This window comes from Heterocephalus glaber, unplaced genomic scaffold (genome assembly GCF_053883595.1).
Source record: "Heterocephalus glaber isolate CG9 unplaced genomic scaffold, H.glaber_assembly_v1.0 deba00000347, whole genome shotgun sequence".
Lineage (NCBI taxonomy): Eukaryota > Metazoa > Chordata > Mammalia > Rodentia > Bathyergidae > Heterocephalus > Heterocephalus glaber.
In genome coordinates, this window is record NW_028258143.1 from 57282075 (window position 1) to 57300567 (window position 18493).

General features: G+C 36.7%; 1 protein-coding gene and 1 long non-coding RNA gene across 9 annotated transcripts in view; one reads left to right on the plus strand and one right to left on the minus strand.

Annotated features, from left to right (window-relative positions):
- Positions 1-6705, plus strand: part of LOC147829977 (uncharacterized) — a 53197-nt gene extending 46492 nt beyond the window's left edge. For all 6 annotated transcript variants that reach the window (XR_015447289.1, XR_015447307.1, XR_015447288.1 and 3 more), the window contains 2 exons: positions 1631-1945; positions 4660-6705. This is a non-coding gene — a long non-coding RNA (uncharacterized LOC147829977). The remainder of the gene's footprint in view (positions 1-1630; positions 1946-4659) is intronic.
- The window catches only part of Pde11a (phosphodiesterase 11A), a 514960-nt gene that overhangs the window by 430170 nt on the left and 66297 nt on the right, over positions 1-18493 (minus strand). The gene's annotated exons all lie outside the window — the stretch shown is intronic.

Below are 18493 nucleotides of genomic sequence, written 5' to 3' on the forward strand. Positions count from 1 at the left end.
AAATGAAGAACAAGGGGCGCTCTGGTGGCTGTACATCACTGGACTGGATGATGACCAGCAGTACTTGAAAATCCACCCTGAGATGGGTATGGCCCGCCTTCTTTGACCTTTGATATCTTCATCTCTGGAGAAGGATCTCTCTTGCACCAAAATTTAACTCTGAGTAGAACAACCACAAAGGCTATCAGATATTCATTCCCAAAGCATCCAAAGTCACATAAGAACAGCAGACACAGGGATACTTTAGCAAGACCAGGAGTTACAAAACTGCTATAAACCCTCCCCACCATCCAAACAACTCTCTAGACACCCCTGGTGAACATGTAACCTCAGGGGAAAGAAATAAACCATTTGGATATATGAGGTAAGTCTTCTGATTAACAAGCTAAAAAGTTTAGTGGTTTTTAAAAATATAATGCATCTTAAGACTTGCTTGTCCATGTCTTCACTACACTAGTCATAGAATAACTCTCACAAATTAACTTGAACATTGGTAAAATCAAGTTAGTTTTATCTAGTGGGGGGTCAGAAGAGCTGATGCAATTGCATACTTTCCCCATATATGTCAATCTATACATTAATATTCCAACTTAAATTTGAGAAAGCTAAGCCCCAAATTGAGCCATCAATTAATTTCAGGATATGAAAAAGGTGACTAAAGAAACATATGATTCTGACATTATAGAGGGAAGGAGAGTCTTTTAAACAAGATATTAAAAAGATTTCACCAGTCAAGTAATGAAAAATTAGTGTAATGGGCACAGAAAATGGCACCATGGCACACAGCAGGGGCCCAACTAATCTGTCAGGGAAAATCACCCAAAGAAAGCAAATTGCTCAAGCTGGTACCCAAAAGACCAGTAGAATTATCTAGAAGGAGACAAAAGGTGGGAGAAATAAGGAGAGTGTCCCAGAAGAGAGAAGAGTATATCCAAAGCTCAGAGAAAATAAAAAGCAGATCTGATTGAAAAACAGAAAGAAGCTAAAGACAGCATTTGTGGGAAGAATAAGATATGGGGGAGGAAAATCGGCTGGAAGCTGATGAACAGATCTTAGTGACCAGGATTAGAATTAAAAATTATCTTAAAGGAAGGGCTGTGAGGTCACTAAAGTATTTTAATAATTAAGAATGGGGGTGAAAATGGTATGAGTGACTCTTCATTTTAGAAACTCTGCTTGGGCTACATGTGAAGAATGAGCTGGAAGCAAAAGACCCAAGTAAGACACAAGTCGTCTGTGGACCGGAACAGTAGTGGTAGCATAAGTAAAAGAAGATGGACTGAGTTGAAAGATATTTAGAAGGTAGAAACACTAGGACTTTCTAACTAACGTGAAGAAAGATTGTGAAAGGTGGAGAGGTCCAAAACTATTCCACATTGCTGGGGTGGGACTCTGGGTGCGGGGTGGGGCGAGGCACTGAGTGAGGAGCTGATTCTGAGGTGAGGAGCGTGAGTATCACCAGGGTATTCTGAGGTTTAGTTGACTGTGGGTCTTCCACTTGGTGCTGGTAATGCCTCCAAAAACCTGTGTATGTGTGTCTGTTTCCCTTCCTCCCTCCCTCCCTCTTTCTTTCTTTTTCTTTCTTTCTTTCTTTCTTTCTTTCTTTCTTTCTTTCTTTCTTTCTTTCAAGGACAAAGAATGGAAAGTAAAGACTGCCCATGTAAGGATGAGAACCTTGACCAGCAACTTTTAAGCTGAGCATCTCCAGAAGTTTGCCACATGCCACAGCAAAGCATCACAGAAAGCCAGATACAGAGGAAACAGGACCAATAAAGAAGGCAGAACCACTGGGCTTTTTTTGTTTCTAAAAACACAAACATGAATGGAAAACTAACAAATGCCTCTAGGTCTATGATGAAATATGAGGAGAATGGTGCTCAATTTTTATTCATCTTCCTGAGAGAACATGAAATGAGCTATAAGGAGAGATTTCTAATACATTAAGGTAAGTGCTTCTTTAATAAGATTGTTAAAATCCAGAATGAGTTTCTTACAATCGTGGTAGACTCTTCTTGCTTCGAGTATTTTTATATCATAATATTTTTCCTTCAGATATATTAACTATAGGTGCCTACTCTTGAGACATGAAAAGGTCTTCTCAGTGTGTTTTGTGCAGACCTGTCTTTTGTATGTGGCACTCAGCTCTGAATTTTAACATTTAAAAAGACGGTCAGAAGGCCAAAAGCATTTTATATGTTTTAGTAAAAGAACTGAGCGGTGGCCTGTACCTACAGAACAGTAACTAGGTAAATTTCTGACCCAGGATCTTGCAGCCTCTTTCACAAGTTCCTAAAGTGAATGTGATGTCATAGTTCACAAGGAGAAAATGGGTCTTTGCCTTCAAGGTCCACTCAGCCTGGAGAAATCTAACCTGGGTAGTCAGAGCTTTCATGGTGTTGCGGAAAAAAAAAAAAAATCAAGATTCATTGTGCTTGAGAATTCCTGCAGCCCCAAGGAAAGATATTTTCAAGAAGCCTTATAGGAGCTAGGCACAGTGGTGCTCTGCTACAATCTCAGCACTCTGGGAGCCTGAGGCAAGAGGATCCCAAGTTTGACCCTGGTTTGGGAAACTTAGTGATTTAGTGAGAACCTGTCTCAAAGTTTAAAGAAACCCAAAACATTAAGGAGGGAGGACGTAGCTAGGGATAGAGTTCAGTGTGACAGTCCTACATTCAAACCCCAGGATGAAAAAGAAAAAAGCTTAAAGCACAACTAATCCATCCCATCTCTCCAGTTTCTCAGAGAAACCACTCAAGGCCCCCTACAGCAGGAGCCGAGTCATGGCTCATGGCCCAGATGGATTACCTAAGACCCCTTTTATCGCCCCAGTATTTAAGTATTGAGTCTCCATCCCCAACACTTTATATAAAATTTTCCTATGCTCAGAATTAAGTCAGGAACTAGTCTTTTTCTTATTCGTATATGTGTGTCATACATAATAATTACATTCATGTTGAGGAATTGGTACATATACATATTGCATCTTAATCAGTTTTACTTCCCATTCTTCTCCCCACCCTGGGGTCTCTGTCCATCCCCAAATCCCCTTCCCATCTCCACAAACAAGACCTTATCGTGACCACTATTTAAACCCTAAGGGTGACTTTCTAAATAAAAATCTTAACTCTACTTTGGGTCTTTCATAGATCAGATACTCACATTTTTCAATGCTGAGAACACCCACAGGACAGCACCTATGAGGGACAATGTAATAACAAAAATCCTATTCATTCCCTGCTGCTTTCAAATGAATTTGTATCTCAATTACTGATCCATCAATTATGGAGGAAAAGGTGACAAAAGATCCACATATGTATCTGGTATTTCTTCAGTCTACAGACACTTAGGTGTACACAGCAGTACAGCACTCCGTGACAACCCTCGCTAATGTTGGAATCATCTGTGGAACTTTAGGAAACTACACTGGCTTAGTCCCACCCTAAGCAATTAAACCACAGCTGGTGGAGGGAGGGACCAAAGAGGGGATCTGACTTCTAACTACTGGTCCAGGTTAAGAACCACTGAATTACAGGGTCACTTCATAAACCCAAGGCTCTGGGCCTGAAGGAAATAGAATACACTTTGGAGTCTTCAGGACAAGTTTCCTAGTTTTGTGGTTGTTGTTGGTGGTGTTGTTGTTACATTGTCCTCCCACTTTCTCTGAAGGGTTAATGGGCTGGGCCTATCCACCTTCCTCAGCACCTCACCATCCCACCCCTCCCCCAAAGTGAGGTTTGGGGGCAAAATTCAGTCCCACATCTCATCTACCTTCTTTTTCCACCGCCTCATGGAGTTGCAAAGTGGAGAAGCTAATTTTAATAATCTACTGAAATTCCAACCAGTGGATTGCAAACTCTCTGGAGCTCAAAAAAAATTGCTTTTATTGGTTCATCAATTTGTAATGCTTATGTAATTATAACTCATGAAATCATTTCCTTACAGTTACAGGTTATCATTAAACATCGTTTTCCAGAAAATGCTTGGAAAGTTTCCTAAGATCTGAAAATTCTGCTTAGTCTTTAGGCTTTGAAATGTACCATTCTGCCTTTCTCCATGGAAAGGACAACTAATTGTTCTAAGGTGATGGAAGGCCTGAAATTATAGTGCATAAAAACAGACACAGCATATGGTACCTAGGCAGCTAATGCTTTGGGCCTCCTAATTGGATTCTTGCTGAGAAAAAGTGCAGAATCATCATTGTTGCTCTTGGTATGCATTTGCAGAATGCCATTACTCTAGAGTGAACAAAATTCTTGTCTCTCTGAATTCTTTCACAAGCAACATGTAATGTCCTGGATGGTGTAAAACATTACAAAATATTTATGTTCTTAAAGCTCCCCCTTTTATGGACCTGAAGTGGCAGAGTTGGTGGTGGAGCAATTTGTACCTATGCACGAGTCAGCTCCACCTGGTAAATATTTAAAGGTTCAATCCTCCAAGCTTGATTAGTGATTAACAGACATCAGAAAAAATGTAATATGAGTTTGTGAAGCAGTCATTGTTAACGGCATGTTCTTGAACGATTATCTTTAGTTATGTCGCTAAAGTAAATTTTGGTTTTTGGTACTATTTCTCTGTTCCTCCTTTCTTAATTGGCACTTTTCTTTTGATCTTGCCTTGTTGTCATAATTATTATTTATCTTTCTTACAATAATACAGTACATCTTGGAGCAGAAAACAAAACAAAACACGCAAGTAAATGGAAGCACTACTGTAGAACCCAAAGTAGAGGAGGTGGTAAAAAGGAAAATGATGAAGTCTGCTCTTTTTAAGTACTGAGAATTGAATCCAGTGCCTTCACACCGAGTTACATCTGCAGCTCCTATTTTTTAAATGTTTATTAGTACATGTTTCAAGTACATTATGGTTATAGTCATTGCAGAGAGCTTGTAAATGTACATAATTCATCTTAATTCTTTCTATGTCACCTTTCCTTTTTATTTACTTTTAAATTTCAAGACAGGTTCTCAACAAATTGCTAAACCTCCCAGACTGGGCTTGAACTTAAAATCCTCCTGCCTCAGCCTTCCAGGGTGCCAGGGCTACAGGTGTGGTCCACCATGCTCAGCTATGATGAATTCTTAAACTGCTTTAATAGGTAACACTGATATCTACTGTGGTTATATTGTAAGAGTGTGACTATATTGCAAGTGCAGTTCTGTAAGCTTTCTTGTGTGAAATTAAAGTGTTTGAGAAAAGGCCAGTGCCTGTAAAGACTAGGAGAAAGGTCAGCTGGCCAGAAGAGAAGGCCCTTTGCTTTCTGTCACAGTGGGAGCATCAAGAATGTCAGTGAATTGGGAAAACAAGGCTGTAAGGTGGAACTAGAAAGGCCAAGAAGTCTGCAGATGGCTAAGGGAGGAGTGAGAATGGATACAGTCCACATGCTCGATAAACGGTCAGGAACCAGGGAGTACAGGGAAAGCCAAGGTCAAGACAGTGATTCGTGAAGAGCCAGCTGCAGGTTGGGAGTGGGGATGCAACAGTGCAACCGGAGTCTCCACCATCCATCAAACCTAACAAGGACCAGCTCCAACAGAGTGCTTTCAACCCTTTCCATCACACACAACCTGAGAAATGGCCTCAAAATGACCAAGTTATAAGCAGCTACCTCAGTAAGGGTCTGATCTTTGCCCATTTATGTCGAATTACCATAATTTCTAGTATTAGTGTATGTTATATTTTGATTACATATTTTATTTAGGTTTTACTGTGAATGTGTAGAAGTTACTATTCCTGTTTGACATAAGTTTAACATTAAAAAGTAATTTCTTGAGCCAGGCATAGTGAGCCATACATGTACACCCAGCACTGCAGAGGCCGAGGCAGGAGAATTTCAAGTTCAAAGCCTACCTGGGCAATTTTGTGAGACTCTGTCTCAAAACATAAAATAAAAATAGCTAAGGATATAGGTGAATGGTAGAGCAACCCTAGTTTTGACCCCCAGTATTGTGAAAAGCAAAAGGGTGAAATTTTAAAAATGCATTTTAAAATGAAATGTTTCTAAAATGTTTTAAATCACTTTTTCTTATGAGTATTGTGATTAAAAATACAGTGACCACTTTATATTAAAATGTATTTCAAACAACAATTAAAATATTAAGAGACTGTTCTAAAACAGAAAAGGTGATAAAAAAGAAAGCCACATATGTATGTATATATGTACACATACATATAAATATGGAAATAAATGTAGCTAATCATAAGAGTAGCATTTCAATTCAAAAATATATACTATGTAGTTACTTATATACAGTATATAGAGGAAATAAATGTGATTTTTATAGCACATCATGCATTATAACTAATTTTAAGATGAATAAAAAGTTAAAAATAATCACTTCTTGATAAATGGCAAAGTAGGCTATAAGATTTACCCAAACCTTGCTAGGACATAATTTCTAATTTAACATGAACTACCATGAGAAAAGAATTAAAATATTAATAATTATAGTCAATATTATGAGAATGCATCTATCCCACAAATCAAAAAGTAAATCCTAAAATTTCTTTCAGAAAAGTTAATCATCTAATGTTAAAATGTTGGCCTGCTTTCCCACCAGATTTTTAAATCATACATCCAAAAAGAGTAAGATTAATTCATTTCTTTTGTTTGTCCTATTTCTGTTGATATTCTTATCAGCAGGACAAAAAGTAAAAAAGTTTCCCTAAAATGGAATGATAAACAACAAACTAAATCATCATTTACTTCAATTGAAGATTATATTAAACCACTTTTAGTATTTAAAAATGCAAATATCACAAATAAAATACTATAAGAATGGAAGTAAGTCAAAAGAAGAAAACATAAAGGAAAAACTAATACATATGACTACATAAAACATTTTAAGTTATAATTTCAAAAATAACATAAGCAGAATTGAGAGTAAAATAAACTTTGGAAAGATTTTTAAAAAACAAAGTGTTAAATCTTTAATATGCAGAATTCTTACTAATTGATGCAAAAAATTAGTAATGAATAAGAAGTAAGAACAAGGTTTATGGGCAATAAATATGTGAAAACTGAAAAATAACAACAATGATAGTTTTCTCAACTAACCCTAGCAAAAATGTAAAATGTAAGATATCAATATCTGGCTTTATTAAAGTTTTAGCAAAATATCTACATGTACACTTTGCTGGTGATATATATCAGTGTGATACTAGTGTGATATATATGGATGACAATTTGGCAATCAGTCATAAAAGCCTTTAAAAGTTTTATACTCTTCAATATAGTAATTTCATTTCTAGAAGTTTATAATAAGGAAAAATTGAAAAATATCCAAACATTCAATAGAAGTTTAATATGGTGTATGCACACTACCAATGAAAAGCTTAAGTGATTTTGCATACTATAAGTGATTTTATTATGTCATGAGAAAATGATATGAAGAAAAGTACTTTAGAAAGCAGTAAAATTAGTAAATTAGTAATTACTAGTAATTACAGTAATTAGTAAAATGATGAGATTACCATCCAGGGCAGCACTATGCCTTCAAAAGTGGCCTCCACAAAGAAAAATCTTTGTCTTAGGATTGCCAGTAAAATAGATAAGCAAGCTATACCAGATGCCAGCTGTAAAGATGGAAGTGGGTCACTCTTCATAAATAATATAAATATATTAAAAGACACCATTGCACTCTATAGTTTTGCAGAATATAAGTGGGTCTAACCTAGCCTCAGTCTAAATTGCTCTATTATTTTTAAAGTTGTTACCATCCTGATAATAAAACTATCACAAAAATTAGATCCAAATGAACTGCTATACAGAATGCCAAAGAAGCGTGATGCTATTGTCTGAAAATCAAAGAATAAACAATGAAAACTGAAAGGCCAAAGCTCTTATCATTATGTTTGGCATATATTTTGTCATCCTTAATTTACAGAGTTCTAAGACATCTGTGTTAGCAACACAAGTGAGCAGTTAACCCACTCCCACTATTCTATGGAAACAACGTGACCCAACATCCAAACCAAAAATTTGCTTCATGGAGTTACTGGTACTAAGACTGGATGTAGTCAGAGAATTAAACTTAAGTTTGTTCATGTTACTTCTTCTTTTACTATGTGTTGACATTACTACTTATTACAGAAAAACTGCTAAGTGAGATTACCTTCCTTCTCTACAGTTCTTCTTACACTCAAGTAATTTTTTGTGACTTTGAAATAGTGTCTGATGTATATTATAAATTTAATCAATAAGTAGATGGATAAAAATGAACAGTAATGTACCAATAAATGTTTTTGCTAAAAAAGAAATTAAAATACATGTGTGTATTATTATACTATTTCTCTAAAGAAGACAGATTAACATTTAACTGGGGTAAAACCTACAATAAACTATTTTCATGAAAAAATGTGCTAAAAATGATAGAAGCCGTCGGGCATGGTGGTACACGCCTGTAATCTCAGCACTCAGTAGGCTGAGACAGGACCATCACTGCCAGTACAAGGCCAGCCTGGGCTCCATAGTGAGTTCAAAGCCAGCCTAAACTACACAGTGAGACGCTGGCCTAAATACCAAAAAACCCCACAAAAGACAGAAGCCAATATTTACTTTATGTCTACATGCTTAGTTTTCCAGTTTTTCCATAACACTTTGCATGACAGATGTCATTGCCAATGTATCAGAAGTGCTTAATTCTCCTTTTAAAGCACCATCTGTGCAGTCTCACATCTGCTCTCCTTTTATCCATGAAGGACAACAGTTCATGTATTACTCCCTAGATGTTTCAGGCAGTTAGATGAACATGCCTGTGAATTAAAGAACTGCTTGAGTATAAGCTTCTCATAAAACCCATATGTATTATCTCACAAAATTCACATGATCACACAAAAGTAGTTTTTCTACACAACAGCTTTTTGCTTTCCTCTTCTCAAAACTGTGAAGGATCTATGTAAATATTACTATTCTTTTTCTCTATATCACCAGGGGCCTAAGTGGCAAGCATACTCTCTGGTGTGAGGAAAGGGGACAGTTAGTAAATGTGGTAATTTTTTTATACAGCTTCACCTGGTTTTCATATACTATAAAAGTTTCTATCAATAATTTTAAAGATAAATATTATAAATAAAATCCTTCCAAGTTAAATATTGTATCTATATTATATAAGATCTAACATAAAACTTTGACTATATATATAGTTAAATGGTAAAGGGTTGGTCGCTAATCAAAATTCATAAAATTGTGAGCATAGTTGAAGATATTAAGGTATGGCTAATCAGTTTTATGTTATCTATCTTCTATTCTATCCACAGTGGGCTTTGATTAGGATTTTGCTAAGTAGGATTCAGATTGCTAAGTAAGATTTCAGGATTTTAAAATCCTGAAAGAATATGATATTCTCCCACAAAGCCTCTGAACTTTTATTATGTTGCATAAAAGTTTAACAAAAAGGGCCAGGGATTTAGCTCAGTGGTTCTGCCACTTGCTTCGCAAGCACAAAGTCCTGAGTTCGATCCCGGGTACAAAAAAAAGTTAGAGTCAAGAGGGCTTAGATGTTAACCAAGATGTTGCTAATTACTGCAAAACTAATCTGTATTGATGTCCTAGTAAATCATTATAACAGGCAAACAGGGGTGAAAACTCAAAGGGTTCACAACGCTGAATACTGAGCCCCAGAGCTTCCAAACAATCACAACATCCAGCTGTTCACTGGCTGAGGTAATATTTTAACAATGAATGAGGTACTTTTTGTGACTTTGCTTTGTATTCAGAATGTATTTTATGGATTTAATGACACTCAACTTTGGCATCAGAGGATAAAAAAGGATTTACAAACACTCTGTTTTGTAGTTCAGGGTAATAAGGAAAAATAGCTGTTATGGTTTAGATCTCTATATCTCCCAAAAGTCCCTTGTGTTTAGCAGTGGGACTTTCAGAAAGTGATTGGATGATAAGGCTCTAACTTCATCAGTGGATTAATCCATTGATGAGATCATAATTTGATAGCATTGACAGGTAATGGAAACTTAGGAGGTGGGGCCTAGTTGAAGGGAGTGGGCCACTGGGCAATGACCTAGGGACTATATCTTGCTCCTGGCACCTTCCTTTCTGGTTCTCTCTTTCTCATTCCTGGCTGCTATGAGGTATGCATCTTTCCCCTACCATGCTCTTCCTCCAAGATGTTCTGCCTGACCTCAGGCCCACAGCAGTGAAACCACCCAACCATGGACTGAAACTTCTGAAACCATAATCCAAAATAAGCCTTTCCTCCTTTAAATTGACTTTTCCAAGTACTTTTTCACAGTTACTAAAAGCTAACTAATACTATATCAAACACCAATGACAAAGACTGATGCTTGTAATGGCATTGCTCTTAAGTGAGAACACCTTGGAAACTACATAGTAGGTATTTTACAGAAACTGAAGCAAAAGGCAGTTAAGAAATGTACCCAAGGCCACGAGCAATAAGTGACTGAACCTAGATATTAATAAAAGGGTTCTTGATTTTCCAAATCTACACAAAACATTGTATACTCAGATTTTATATGCCATATGGTCTGAAGCTTAATTATAAGAACTGCAACCAAATTTGGCCAGATCCACAGCAACTTTCAGGACAAAATAGAGGTTGATATAGTCTCCTTGGTCCTGCAAATCAATACATCTTGGCCAAGGATTCTTGATAAATTTCCAAGGAAAGGTAAGTACCTTTCATGGTTCATGACAGGAAGCCTAAACTTTATTTCTGTCTCTTCTACCAGTCAATCAATGGCTTATGGAACTGGGTCTAGGTCTCTGTAAGAAACAGCAAAAGCCTTAGATAGGTGTAGGGTTTGGTATCAAAATCAGAAAGTTGAGATCATGTAAAAAAAGAGTCAAAGTGGCAAACAAGAGAGGGGTGATCTCAAAGAAGACTGAGAAGTGCAGGGAAAGATGTGGAAGGCAGAGAATGCTGGGAGGCAACACTTGGAGCAATACTCAAAATGAGGGTCCACTTACTGCCCTCCTTGGCTTTGAGTGGTGAGGCAACCTTTAAGATGCTAGAGATGAAAGGAATAAGCCTTAGACATTATTTCTAAATAAATACTGTCACAGAGACAATTTCTGGTGATGCTTCATGCAATTTGGCCTTGTACTATTACAATCACACCTGACATTACGTATTCAGTACTCATTTGTGAGATGGCATTAAAGGAACAGTATGTCTTTTTTTTACAAGAATAAATGTTATTTCCATCATAGGAGTATCTTCAGGGGCAGAAAACTGAGGCTGAAGATTTGCAAACAGCATGTACTTCTCTGGAAATTTCTTCACTAGGCTCACTTTTCACAGTAAATTCAAGATATTACCCAAATCCCACAGTGCTAAATATATGTATTACCATTTAGAAAAGACAGGCCAGAATTTTTCTGTTAGCAAAATCTGCACTGAAGAGAGAGCAACAATATAATCCAGATTTGCAGAAGTAATGCATCATGACTTTGGCTCTCAATCTTGGTCTTCTAAGACAATAGACAAGAGGAGACATAAGCATCATATCAATTAATCCAGTCCTCAATATAGGTATCGTTAAAATAGATACTAAATGAGGCTTGTGATCAATGCAACTTGAAAAGGACTTGAAGTAATTACGGAAATTAATGATTCCTCAGATATTGGAAATCATGCTGTCACTTATCTAGAGCCTAACAGGTAAGCAGGTATTTGTGCCAATGTTTTACACAGAATATTCACATCAGCCATGCAAAATTGCTATATTGGCTCCATTACACACAAGGAATCTGAGCCTAAGAAAAGCTATGTACTCATTTAATGGAAGTAATTTGCCAATAACTGAGCCAGGATGCTAATTCAGAATTGTTCAAGTCTAAAACCCTGAACTTTTTTCACTATACCATGTTACTCTGAAGAGCCAGCATCAAGGCCTCTGCCCATTTTGGTGTTAAATACATAAAACCATAAATAAACCTCTCAGAGTGGCAATACACAGTAGTTTATGTTCAACCAAATGTACTAAAACAGAGACAAAAGTTAATACTGTTTGTCATTCTTGTTAGCTAGTTTAATACTAGGTCACTTTTTTCTAGTTTGTGATTAAATATATTAGCAAAAATTGATTTCTACCAAAGGAAAAAAAAAGAAATCAAGAAATACCCTATAATCTTGACTATTAGGCACATCACAAATTTAAATATATTTTCCCAAGTACAGTCTATTTCCTAGAAATGATATAATGATGAAATAAAGTGATACTAGGATCCTAGTTTATTTCATTTTTCCAAAACAGAAAGTACACTGCATTATTTCCTGATATAATCTCTTAAATTGAACCTCCCATGATTATGGTTACATAAGAAATTCTTGAGAGGTACAAAAGACACTGCATGTGATGCCACAAGCTGTTATTTCCCTGTCCCAGCCCTGCTACTCTTCAGCTCCAAAATTCTGGCCCATTCTAGAGCCTCACTTTCTTCAGCCTCTCAATGAAAATAATTTCCACTTTTCACAGCAACAAGGTAAGAACTGGGGTAGTATATGGTGAGGCATTTTAAAAATAATAAAGTGCTACAGAACTATGCCACCACATTCACAATACAGAACAGGAATCATTAGAAGCATCAGAAACTCTCCATTTCCCAAATCCTGTCCCTGCAAGCTCATTGACTTCCTTCCTGTTCTGAGTTTGGTGAGATTTCCCTAGACGTTATCTGTGCCGTCCTCTGCCCCACTTAGTTTTGTTTTTTTTTTAATTGCTTCAGTGGCTATCTACCTCCAGCAATCAAAACGATAAATGACAGCATCTACAGTTTCCAAAAAGTTTCACAGTAAAGAGAAACATGCAATTTATTCCAGAAAAAAGTGGCTTGCATTATAGCAGAGCTTCAGATTTTTTTTCTGTGGCAAATGTCCATCTCTTGCTTTATAGTAGCTATATGCAATTACAAGATTTGCAGAGAGCAAATTCAGCTCTGCCTTGAAAGTTTTCATATATCTAAAACGTTGTGGGGAATCTGGTAACAATTTCTTCCAGTTAATTTCTATGATGCTAATTAACTCCTTCCTGGCACTCACCAGTTGAGATGAAAAATAAAAGTATTTCATACTGAAAGAAGCTTTCTACATTGCACACTCACAACTTGACTTTTAGGAATACCAGTTGTTTAGTTCTTGTCAAAGTGTCTCACAGCTTTGCTAAAGGGTGCTGTGAAAAGATACTGAGTAGATTGTTACTCATTGTTTACACACCACAACAGAGACAGCAGATTGCAGGGCTTACCAGCACAAATTGTGGCGTGAAGAATCTGCGTTCGAACTCTGACTAATTTAATAAATGTGGGGTCTTGAGGAAGTTAGTTATTTAACCTCTCTGAGCCTCAAGTTTCTTCAACTTGAGGATGAATAATGGATTAATAATACACCTTCCCCTCTTAGATTGCTAAGAGAAGTGAGTCAATAAGAGTGCTCAAGACAATACCTGGCACACAGTAAGCTCCTTAGAAGTATTAGCTACTACTATTGCTGCTGCTGTTTTTACCTTCACAGGCATCAATGTGTTATACTGGAAGATGTGAAGTTTTCTGAAGCATGTTGCTCCAAACTCTCCAAACCTGATACAGCTGCTGGGATCTTTCCCTGTAAATAATCAATTACTTGGCTGGGGATTTAGCTCAAGGGCACTGCGCCTGCCTCACAAGCACAAGGTCCTGAGTTCAATCCCTGGTGCAAAAAAAAAAAAAATCAATTACTTGATATCAATGGGGGCAAATTGCTAAAACAGCTTCTGGAAAGCATTCTAGCAGGTTTTTGAAATACATGTTCTGTCAAGGAGACTTCTTTCATGGACAGGAATACAGACTTGAATGTACACGATTGGCAGAGCTCAAATACAATCCTTAATCTCTCCCACAATAGTAAAAGGGTAAACGCTAATCAATCAGGCAACCTAAGTGTGAACAGGGGTTCTGCTAGTTCCTAGCTTTATAAAGTTGGCAAGTTACTAAACCTACCAATGTCCAGCTTCCTCATGTGTAAAATGTGGAAAGTAATGGTATCTAGCTCATAGAGCATTGTGAAGATTAAAGGAAATAACTACATCTTAGCACAATGCCTAGCACATAACATATACTCAATAAATGTTAGCTAAGACTAGTAATTTTTCTTTGGTTTGTTTGGTCCAGTTAATATGTGTGTTAAATAAAAAACAAATTATGTTAATTGCTGATCTGTTAAAGCCTACAAAATGTAAGTATGCCAGGCATAGTGGTGCACACCTATAAACCCAGCTCTTAGGAGGTGAGGCAGAAGGATTGTTGTGAGTTTAAGGCCAACCTGACCTAAACTACATGGTAAAACCCTGTCACAAAGAAAGAAAGAAAGAAAGAAAGAAAGAAAGAAAGAAAGAAAGAAAGGAAGGAAGGAAGAAAGGAAGGAAGGAAGGAAGAGAGAGAGAGAGAAGGAAAGAAAGAAAGAAAGAGAAAGAAAGAAAGAAAGGAAAGAGAAAGAAAGAAAGAAAAAGAAAGAAAGAAGGAAAGAAAATACAAGCAAGCATGAAAGGTCATCAGCAGAAGTTTTTTCGTGTCATTATAATGGTGAATTTTGTTCATTTAAGAGGTATCTTTAGGACATTGTTTTATTAATTATATTGGTACATTTAAGGTATATGATATAATGACATTCATCATTGGAAATTTGCACCTTTACATAATTCATCTTGTTTCTTATTTTTCCCCTTTCCCTTGCCCTCCCTTCAATCCCTTCATCCCTCCCTATCTACAAAGACTTTGTTTCCATTTTTCTTTTTCTCATATTAATTCCATTCCCTTCTTTCCTTTCCCCTATCCCTCCCATTTACCCTTCCCCCTTCCCCCTTTTCTTCCTATTTCACATTATCTATTATACCTTTTAGTCCTTATCTACACTTTCAGTTTCTCACAGTAGAGAAACTATTTGGTATTTACACATGTGTGTCCTAATTATTTCACTTAAGAGTATAACCTCAATGCGCATCCATTTAGCTATAAATGTCTCTAGTATCTTGTTCTTTATGGTTGAGTGATACAACATTTTATTTTTAAAAAACACATTTTCTTTATTCAGTCTCCAGTTGACGGGCAACCGGGCTGCTTCCAAGTTTTAGCTATCATGAATTGTGCTGCTATGAACATGGGTGCACATATATCTGTTGTATAATTCTTTTAATTCTTTGGGGGAAGATACCCAGCAGGGAAATAGCTGGGTCAAATGGGACTTCCAGTCCTAGTTCTTTGAGGTATCTCCATACTAATTTCCACAGTGGTTGCACCAGTCTGCACTCCCACCAGCAGTGGAGCAGGGTTCCTGTTTCCCCACAGCCCAGCCAGCATTTGTTATTGGTTGATTTCATGATGGCAGCTATTCTTTCTGGGGTAACATGGAATCTCAGCCTTGTTTTCATTTGCATCTCTCGAATGACTACTGATGTTGAACATTTTTTTATACGTTTATTTGTTATTTCTACTTCTTTGAGAAATGTCTGTTCATTTCAGATGCCCATTTTTGGATTGGGTCTTTAAGTTTGGGAGGTCTGATTTTTAAAAATTCTTTATATATTCTAGACAGTAGACCTTTGTCAGAGGGATAGCTGGTGAAAATTTTTTCCCATATTATGGGTTGTCTCTTCACACTGTTGGTTGTTTCTCTTCCTTTCCAGAAGTTTTTTAGTAGGAAGAGATCCCACTTGTTGATTGTTTATGCTAGTTCACGGGCAACTGAGGATTTGTTCATAAAATCTTTTCCTATACCAATATCTTCAAGAGTTCTACCTAGCCTCTGTTCCAGGTGATTCAGCATTAAATATTTTAATATTTAGATCTTTAATCCATTTCAATTTAAGTTTAGTGCATGGTGAGAGATATAGGTCTAGTTTTAATCTTTGGCAAGTTGAAGCCCAGTTTTTCCAGCACCATTTATTAAAGAGGCTATCTTTCCTCCAGTGAGGGTGTTTGGCTCCTTTGTTGAGGATGAGATGGCTGAATGTGTCTGGAGTATTTTCTGTATCTTCTAATCTGTTCCACTCATCCTCAGGTCTGTTTCTTTGTCAGTACCATGTTGTTTTTATCACAGTAGCTTCATAGTATAGTTTCAAGTTGGGGATTGTGACACCCCCTACCTTGTCTCTGTTGCAAAAGCAATTCTAGGTCTCTTCTTGTTCCAAATGATTTTTTGGATTGTTTTCTCCAGGTCTGTAAATTATGCTGCTGGGATTTCAATTGGGATTGCGTTGAATCTATATAGCAGTTTCGGAAGTATGGTCAATTTCACTATGTTGATTCTTCCTACCCAGGAGCAGGGGATGTCTTTCCCTTTTTCTGATATCCTCTTCAATCTCTTTTTTCATAGTGCTATATTTTTCAGAGTAGAGGTCTTTGATTTCATTTGTTATGTTGATTCCTAGGTATTTCAATTTTTTGGATGCTATTGTGAAAGGAACTGATTGCCCCATTTCTCTCAGGGAGTCTGTTTTTTATGAACAGGAAAGCTATTGATTTTTGTGTGTTTACCCTGTATCCAGCTACTCTACTGAATTTGGTTATTAAATCTAGAAGAATTTTGGTGGAGTTCTGGAGTCTTCTATATAGAGTATCATGTCATCTGCAAATAATGACAATAGACAGAAGGTCTATTCCAATTTTTTGTAGGGTTTTTATCATAAATGCATCTTGGATTTTGTCAAATGCTTTTTCTGCATCTATTGAAATTATCATATAGTTTTTGTCCTTGGCTCTATTAATATACTGTATTACATTGATTGATTTGTGTATGTTGAACCATCCCTGCATCCCTGGGATGAATCTCACTTGGTCAGGGTATATGATTTTCTTGATGATCTTCTGCATTTTGTTTGCAAGTATCTGATTGAGGATTTTTGCATCTATGTTCATTAGTGAGATTGGCCTATAGTTCTCTTTTTCAGTTGGGTCTTTCTCCGCTTTGGGGTTCAAGGTGATGCTTGCTTCCAGGAATGAATTTGGGAGTATTGCTTCCCTTTCAATTTCATTGAAGAGTTTAAACAGTAGTGGCAGCTGTTCCTCTCTAAATGTCTTGTAGAATTTGGCAGTGAAGCCATCAGGACCTGGGCTTTTCCTAGTTGGTAAGTTTTTAATTACATTTTCAATTTCATTGATTGATATTGGGTTATTTAGAATTTTTAGGTCATCTTCATTCAACTTTGGTAATTCGCACATATCAAGGAATCTGTCCATTTCTTCCATGTTTTCTATCTTATTGGGGTATAGGTTCTTGAAGTAGGTATTGATGATCCTCTGGATTTCTACTGGGTCCATTGTAATTTCATCCTTTTCATTCTTAATTGGAAGGATTTGGGCCTTTTCTTTCCTTTTTCTGATAAGGTTGGCTAAGGGTTTGTCAATTTTGTTGATTCTTTTGAAGAACCAACTCTTGGCTTCATTGATTTTTTGCATTGTTCTCTTAGTGTCTCCATTGCATTGATTTCTGCACTGATCCTTATAATTTCCTCCCTTGTATGAGCTTTGGGTTTGTCCTGCTCTTCTTTTTATAGAGGCTTGAGGTTCAGCATCAGGTTGTTTAATTGGGCTCACTCTGTTTTCCTAATATGAGAATTCACTGCTGTGAATTTCTCTCCTAAGACTGCTTTCGTTGTGTCCCATTGATTGAGATATGTTGTATTGTCATTGTCATTTAATTGTAGGAACTGTCTGATTTCTTCTTCAATTTCCTCTGTGACCTATTGGTTATTCAGAAGTGTGTTGTTCAAATTTCCATGTGTTTATGAAATTCTTGGAGTTTCTTTTGCTATTGATCTCCAATTTCATTGCACTATGGTCAGACAATACACAAGGGATAACTTCAGTTCCTTTGCACTCACTTAAACATGTTCTATGAGTGAGTATGCGATCTAGAAAATGACCCACGTGCAGCTGAAAAAGAATGTGTATTCTGATTTTGTGGGGTGGAACACTCTGCAAGCAACCATTAAGTTCATTTGTTCAAGAATTTGATCGAGTTCTAATATTTCATTGTTTATCGTTTGTCCAGTTGATCTATTTTTGAGAGTGGGGTATTGAGGTCCCCCACTACTATTGTATTAGTGCTTATATGATTTTTCATGTCCATTAGTATTTGTTTTATATAGTTGGTCGCACTAGTGTTTGGTTCATATATATTAATGATTGTCATCTCTTCCTATTGGATTGTTTCCTTTGCAAGGACGTAGTGTCCTTCCTTGTCTCTCTTAATCAGTGTTGGTTTGAAATCCACTTGATCTGCAAAGAGGATAGCTAGTCCTGCTTTTCTTCAAGTTTCTGTCACATGAAGGATTATTTTCCACCCTTTAACTTTCAGTGCATGCGTTTCTTTTTTAATTGTGTTCTTGTATGCAGCATATTGTTGGATCTTACTTCTTGACCCATTTTGCCTGTCTTTTTCTTTTGATTGGTGAATTGAGACCATTAACATTGATGGTTATAACTGATACATATTGACTTATCATTGTCATGACTTTTTCTTTTTGTTGGATTCTCCCCCTT